The sequence below is a fragment of the Hakea prostrata genome, chromosome 1, assembly GCF_041222555.1.
Source record: "Hakea prostrata isolate BN-2017 chromosome 1, UWA_Hpros_2, whole genome shotgun sequence".
Taxonomy (NCBI): Eukaryota; Viridiplantae; Streptophyta; class Magnoliopsida; order Proteales; family Proteaceae; genus Hakea; species Hakea prostrata.
The window spans coordinates 68,886,772-68,892,771 of NC_142600.1; positions in this window are offsets into that span (position 1 = coordinate 68,886,772).

Sequence of the window (6,000 nt, forward strand, 5' to 3'; positions counted from 1 at the left end):
GAGAGAGAGAGAGTTGCTCTTGACCATTTGGGGGATGTTAAGAGTATAGCTGATATTCTCAATGCTATCACAACAAAAGATGCAACATAAGCCTATTTTAAACATTTTTTCTAGATTTTTATAGATACTATTAGAGCAAATTGTATCGACACCTTAAAATGGAAGCCTTAAAGCACTAGCCCCCAAATTGAATTTTCATTGGATACATTAATCTAATTTTATCAATGAAAACCATTAAATCACGGTCTCTTTTTTTTTTTTGGTGTCTGAGGTTCATCCGGGCCAGCTTGCGTGCACCTCAATTACATACTCAGAGGGAGCTTTGTCATCCGCAATGGTCGAACCCATGATCTCTCCACGAAGAAGTATGGATTTTACCACTCTACCAACCCTGCATTGGCAAATCACTGTCTATTTTATTTCAATTCCAAAAAATATCTCTATCAAAATCTAAAGGAAAAATAATAATAATAAAAGTGATTTAACAGTTGTCAGTAACAAACTAGACTAATATGTTGATTGAAAATCTAATTTTGAGTATATTTTTCAAAGATAAAGTGGAGTGTTAATATTTAAGGCTTCTATTTTAAGATATGAGTGAAATTTCTTCACGCTATTATTGACTTATGCAACACTAAACAGATATAAATAAACGTTTATTAGGTATAATCTGTTTCTTCCTTAACAGAAGAACAGTACAGGTCAAACCCTGTTTCACATGAACTTGTATATATACCTTTTTCTGTGATTTGTCTTCTTAAGGTTTTCTTTACTGTATTGCGTTTAGCTCGTGTGACAGATCAAACAAATGTAGTGACTGTGATTGAATGGTATATTTGGTGGATGTTTTTTTCTTCTCATGTTTATGGGATTTTATGAGACCCTGATTCATCCACTCAAGGTGAGCTAGCTATTATGTCAACAAAAGGCTAATTACTTAAGCCCCACAGCTAGAATGTGGTAGAGATAAATTCACAAACATGTGTATTTATGTTATGTCATTTTATCATTAACAGTAAAAGAGAGAGAAAGAGGATGCTTAAATTCAATCCAAAAGTCACACAGATGAAACATTCTCCAACAATTTTTTTTTCTTTCTTGCTGTTCCCATTTACATCAAGCACCAAACTTGAAACTTAACATCGCATTGAATTGCTATTTCTTCATAGTCTACCAATCACCATCACCAGACACGACAGGAGAAATCACACATCCTTAATTCCAACTTTCACCTCTTTAATAGACCCAGAACAACCATATCTTTCTCACCCACCATGAACCAAGAAAAGTGGATCCTAACAAGTTTGATCATTCCTTGCACAACTAATGGGCGGCTGCTTAGGCAAGTTAGGTAAATTTTAGCTAAAGCAACCAAATGATTCTTCTTTTTGGTGAATGAACCGTGAACGGTGCAGAACAATGTGTCCCCAATAACAACTGGGCCAGGGTAGTTTGCTGTGAAATGCTACTGGGAATCTGGAAAATTGGAAGACTAAGATTGGACTTAAAGAGGAAAAACCTATGCAAGAGCGAGGCATGCGAGACTTGCTGACTTGACACTCAAAGGCTCAATCTGTTGGAACATGAAATCCACCAAAACCTGGAAGGATCAGGTTTTACTTGTTTCTTATCAATGTCTACTATTTTATATGTATATGACGATTTCATTACTCACAAGTTACGTCATCAAGTCCTCCTGTAGAAGGAAGATCATATCTTTCATGTCTAACAACGTATGCTTTCTGCAAGTCCTGATTTGGTGGTTCGTGGGTCGCTTCAATAAGTGGAGACTTTGGTGCATTTTAGGCACTAATGATTGAAAGATATAAAGTAAGGGAAGAATTTTCTAATCTGGGATTGTGTTCTTGAACTTTCCATGTGTTTCCGTTGGCCTGGACCAACTACTGGGATAGATCTTAATCTTGGCCACTCATGATATTGGAGGTATAATCATAGGAGCTACACTACCCACATCGATGACTCAACAACTCAACCCTAAAAACAGACTTGTATGCTTGCAGAAGCCTAGATGACCAGAGGAACCCACAATCCAGATGATCGACTGAAATGAAATCGTAACAGTAGCTAGCTCCCTGAACCAGTCACCCATTACCTAAGTTTCTTCCTCAAGAATTCTCATAGGAAAGCTGCCGACATAGACTCTACTGTGAGAACGGTCCCCAGAACTGAAAGACAGATTTGAAAGGTGTGTGAAAAGGGTTACAGCTTGAGAAGGAAAGTCTTGACATGATCATGAACTCACAACAGCTATATCCTATAGTGAGAAACTGAGAGGTCCCAGTTATAATATGGACACTTCAATTCCAACAGTGCAAGCAACCAATCCTAGCTACGTACCGTACTTGATATCATGTCCACCTGTTACTGTTTGTGTAGATCAACTCCATTAATACAAGCTTTCCAAGATCACCATCTGCATGTGTCATCTTTTTCATTCTGGGATCTTGAATTTTATGTGTCAAACATGCAATTCTTGAGAATTAAAGTTAGAGAGATCAAGCTATCCATATTATTATATCACATCTGGGAATTAATTATAATCAGTTCAGATAAGCATCAATTGTGGTCCTGTGGAGTAGTTACTTAAGGAGTAGTTGTGTGTCTTTGGACTTTGTTTTTATGGCCCACTTGATAAAGTGCCTTGCAAGACATATTTAGAGTTGTGGCACTAGTAAATTTTACCTTTGATTTGGTTTTCGATTGTCTAATCAAGGTTAGCTCTAATGCTTTAATACTACTTATGGGACACTTTACTTCAGGGAAATTATATGGGTGAAGTATAAAAATGGTTATGTTTCAAGCCTGGCACTTGGCACCTTACTGGAGCTTTTCAGTCACACTACAGCCACAGCCACAGCCACAGCCACAGCTACAATAGTTATGCACATCAAGGGGACCTCCTTGACTTACTGTCCCACAAAAGTTGGGACAGTTTGGTTTTCTCTGGTCCATTTTAACACTCCAAACCAAGCATCCAACATCAAATGGTTGAGATTGTAGAGGAAGATTTGAAGTTTGACCTTAAAAATCTTTATGATAAGTGGGGTCATCAGTCAACCACCTTTCAGTATACTCCATCCAAATAACTAAGAATATATATATGGGGGATGAATCCCTTAAGTTGTATTAGTTTTAAGGCTTAGAAAATATAGATTAAGGGTCAGGAAACTGGTCCACAAATCATGATCGTTATTTTAAATCATTATTTCTCCCTGATTAACTATTAATTAGGCTATCACTTCTATACTAAGAGGTATAACAGTAATGGGGTGGCATCTCTTGATACTTGTGGATGGTAGAAGTCCAGGTATAAACAGTTCACCACTTACCCTACCAAGACAGTGAACAGGGAACATTAGTACAAACTTTTTGTGGTTTTTTTTTTATAGTTTATCTATATATTTAAAATTTTGATCTGAGATTCATTCAAGCCATCTTAAACGCATCTTAACTACATCTTTAGAGTAGTTTTTACATAATTTAAATATACAATAAGTTAGAATCAAACCCTAACCCTTTTATTAAGTGGTGTTGATTATTGCCGACAAACCAACTTTGTTTGTTTTTGGGGGAAGGTGTATATCCATGGTTTTAATGCATGATATTAGATCAAGTATCACCGGCCTTGAATATTGATACTGACCATTATACTTTGATCCACATCACAAAAGTTCACATCTATATCAATTTTGGGCTATAACGGGTTAAACTAATTCCATTAACGTTCAATTTAAGTGCATCTGATATTGATATTTTAAAATATAATATTTGAAGAAAGTCTGAACTCTTAACTTCATACTATAAAGCATCGATCTTTTGTTTATTGAGCAAACTCTTTTATTTTTCTATCCTACTCTTCTTGTAATGACTACTCAAAACTTGCATTGGTCATCAAGTCAAAGGAGTTTCTGTTGAGCTTGTTTTAGAATTACCTTAAATCAACTCATCTACGCATTAGGTGGGTCCACATCTTAAGCATCCACTCAATTGAACCTCTTACCACTTACAAGTTATAGTAGACCACAGTGACCACTCATTACGTCTATCACTGATAAGGATCCACCAGTAAACATTTGAGCTGAGTTTATTCATGTGAATTCAATGAATGAATAAAATGAATCATCAAATTAATTACTAAAAAAAGACTAAAATCATCAAATTTAACAAGTCAATACAGGCATTTACATCCACTGTAATTCACTTTCATGTAATTTCTTAAAATTACCTGCATTACGTTGCTAGGATTGTGATACTTGACATTTTATTATTCAATGGTCACAATTAAAACTCCATTGAAAATTATTTATAGTACATATGTAAAATTATCATCAAAAGTCAGCTCGGGGCAGTGATCAATGCCTCCTAGTGAGGAGCTCAGTGTTCGATTCTCATTTATGGTATATATAATACTTCCCATCCATTCTATTAAGTAATTATTCCTAAAATTTCTCTCAAATTGATTTTAATTGTGACTGTTGGATAATAAAATATTATATGTCATGATCCTAGTAGTATATTGCAGGGAATTGCATGAAGTAAATTGTTGACGATGTGGATGCAGTGCTTCCTGAAAAATATTTTATTCTATACCCAATTTTGAAATTTATTGTGTTTGGTAACATATCAGTTCTAAGAGACCAATTATTGTGTAAAATCATTTTTATATGGTTTTTTTTTGCCAAACACTGTTATTTGTTTGAAAATGAGCATATTCTTAATTGGCCCACAAACATGGATGGAGTTGGAGATGGTCTTGGGAGTCTTTTACCATTGAACCAATCTATCAAAATTTGGTCCCCAACACAATATATAAGGTGAAAAAAACTTATACTTCAGACTACTTTCTTACCATAGGTTTGTTCTTTAAGAAGAAAAAGGCAACATGCATCTATTCATTGTTCTTTGATATCAAATGTATGTATACTTTATGAATTGAAAAATTTTCAGTGCCACTCCTTGAGTTACTCGCTAAAATTAATATCATCTTTAAAGTTACCTAATTTATCAATTAGTCCTCCTACAAGAGAAAAATATCAATGACACCTCCAATTGTGTGCTGATATGAGCAAGTTAAATTTTTTTAAAAAAACAAGAATACCCTGGAACCAAAAATCTTATGCTTGATTTGTCTTCATCTTGTTTTACTGTCTGCAACTACTCTTCTTCTTTCATTCTTGCATCTTCATGACTTAGGTTTTTTTCTTTTTTTTTTTCTCAAGTTTTTGCACAAATACTTTGTTGTCTCTCTCATTTATCATCTTCTTTTCTTAGAATCAAGGGATAATAATAAAAATGAAAATTTGATAAAAATCATAAACTGATAATTGAGAAACTACCATCAATGTTAGGAGGTAAGGTGACGGGGTGACATTGAAAATTTTCCTTATGAATTTTGGTCGTGGTGGTAATCAATGGGCGGTTTGAAACTTGTGGCGAAGGAATCACCGACACCGATACGGAGACCGTCACATTCGCAAGTGTAAAAGATGTAAAAGCTACGTAAGGGAGGCCGAGCCGAGGAAGACAATTCTCCGACATGATCTTATCTACTACGATGCTTCACAACACCGTATGAATACGAAAAACGCCAAAGCTTAGCCATGACGAAATGAGTGATGTAATGGTTGAGTAAGAGTGCAACGTTACACAACAAGTTAAAATAAGAGAGAGAGAGAGAGAGAGAGAGAGAGAGAGAGAGAGAGAGAGAGAGGGAGAGAGGAGAGCTTAGGTGTAGCTCAGCCGTTGGGTTGGCCATGTCCCATCTTCCCCATCATGTGGAGCCTAAGCCACGGGTTGAATAGGTGGTTTCTAGTTCCCCTGCACCTTTCGTGAAACTGATAGTGGGCCCAGGAATCCACACACATCTCTCTCTCTCTCTCTAGTAAAATACAAACTGGGCTTGCACGGTTGGACCAAGGAAAGGTTGAAGCAGCCATGGAGCTACTAGCTTCACCTATTTAAAGGTTGGTGGAGACGTAT